The sequence below is a fragment of the Populus alba genome, chromosome 17, assembly GCF_005239225.2.
Source record: "Populus alba chromosome 17, ASM523922v2, whole genome shotgun sequence".
In the NCBI taxonomy this organism is placed as follows: domain Eukaryota; kingdom Viridiplantae; phylum Streptophyta; class Magnoliopsida; order Malpighiales; family Salicaceae; genus Populus; species Populus alba.
Window position 1 is genome coordinate 1,708,464 of NC_133300.1, and position 2,438 is coordinate 1,710,901.

Here is a 2,438-nt window from a genome sequence, read left to right on the forward strand (position 1 = left end):
TATTAAAAGTGAACAAGATAACAAATATAAAACATGTTAGTATCCAACGTTAAGGTCCTTGTTAAATTTATATTATACTTATTCTTACACCATTAGTGTACTCTTTTCACCTTGACATAATTAACTTAGGTAAACATAATGAAAGAAAGAAACATAAATGAGCAGGATAAGAACATAAATGAGAAAGAAGTTAACTAAGTAAAGGAAAGGAAATGAAGTGAATAAACTTGATATTAATGAAAGCAAAACATAAGCAATACAAAGAGAGAAAGCAAGAGTATGATCTTGATCTGGAAACCAAGATGCCTCAAGACATGGTAAATGCCACCTTTTATAGGCCAAAATTTGGAACTATTGATTTGTTGACTAATTGATGAGTGGGTGGGCACATATTGACTTGGTGACAATCTTTATCTTCTTGTCTGAACAAGAAGCCATTGATAATATCATAATTTGCACAGAATCCTTTGGAAAGTTCTAGGAAATTGTCTCAGCTTTCCAACAAAAAAAAGATGAGGTCATTTGGACTTCTAGAACTCAAGATATAGGCTGAACACTGAACAGTGTCTAGGCTGTAGGATAGATTCAGACTTCTTCGTTGTTCCTATAATTTGGACTTCAAAACGGCCTTTTTAAATCTTGGGCTCCACATGAAAGTTGTAGCCCTATGTCTTAACTTTCCATCCATATAAAATGGACCTAAATCCGAGATCTAGAGCTCCAGATATGATCCAATTACCGAGCAATGTTCCGGTTTGGACTGCACCAGCATCTCTTTTCTAAGTTTGGCCATCTCTTTGTCCTTTCACTTTCAATACTTAAACTCATCAATCAATCCTTTCATTTATGTGATGAGCATTTAAGATGAGCATTTACCATAAATAAAGGTATCTTATAGTATCAAACTTGTTATTATAAAACATGTTTTAGTTAAGAAGTTATTGATACTTCAAGTGCAAAATGATGATGTAAAACCTTGATAAACATGCACTTTTAAGTACTAATCACCTGGTGTGAAGGGCGGTGGTTGTTGTCGTCTGCGGTGGCTAGCGATGGTTGTTGTTGTCTGCAGTGGCTGGAGACGGTGCCGGCGATGACTGTTTTCACCGGTTCTTCCCCTATTTGCCCTATATCTCTCTGTTTTCTCTCTCTTTTTTTTTTCTTCTTCTATTCTTGTTCTTTCTCTCTTTTTTCCTCTCTCGGTTCTCTCCTCTATATCCCTATTCTTCTTCTCTCTTCTTTCTATCTATTCCTCTTTTTTTTTTTACCTTTTCTTTTTCTCTGTTTTCCTTCTCCTCTTCCTCTCTTTTTTTCTTTTCTTTCTCTCTCTCGGTTTTTCATTCTTTCTCTCCTCCCTCATTTTTTTTTCATCTTTTGATCTGTCCTCCTATTTCTTGTCTTCTCCCTCGTAGTTATAGGAAACATAGCAGAGAGAGAGGCAGGGGCGGCCTTGTGTAGCCGCCCCAAAAATAGTCGGAGGGGCACGTTCCCTCCTTTTTTCACCTCCCCGTGGGAGGCCATGGGTCAAAGGTTATGCACGTGGAGTTATGATTGGTGTCTTTTTGATTTTTTTCAGAGAAAAGAGAGAGACAAGTCGGTAAAAAAATCTTCTTCTTCCCTTGCCTCGCACATCAAGGGGAAGAAGAAAACCCAAAATGCCGTTCAGAATAACACTGTTTGAGTTTTTTTTTTTCACTTGAACAGTGCATGAAACGGCGCAGTTTTGGACAAAACACGCCGTTTCATTTCAAAGGAAAAGGCAGCAAAAACTTATGTTAAAGTACCATTAAGTCTTCAATTTGTAATTTGTTCAATCAAATCCTTAATTTCAATTTTGATTTAAAAATCAATGCAATTGCATCCCTCCAAAAAACAAGCGGCGACCTTAGAAGTTGGTCGCCCTTTTCACTTTAGTCCTTGGTCTTGAATTTATGCAATTTGACCCTCAATTGATCAATAAACTTCTAATTTCTTCAATTTGGCCTCTGATTTGGTTTAATTGCAGCCCCTCCATTTACTCATGTTTTTCATTTTGGTCCTAGGTTTCATATTTTTTTAATTAAGTTCCTAATTGGCCATCAAACTTCAATATTTAAGCAATTAAGCCCCTGATTTGACGAAATTAACTTTCAAAAAATTATAATTTGACCCCAAAACTTTAATTTCTTACAATTAAAGCCCAAATTAACTCCTTAATCAATTTTTCTTACTATCAAACCCTCTATAAATTCAATTAAACCTTTAATAAAATTTAATTGAGTCCATACATGTTTGATTTTGCACTTTTCTTTCTCAAATTAAATTTTCTTTGTCAACTAGGCTTTCATCAGTCAATGATATACTATCATATTTTAATCATTTGTACTTTTGAACCTCCTTAATTAATTTTTGGCAATTTTTCATCATTCCAACATCCTTTTCCCACTCCTATTATTTCT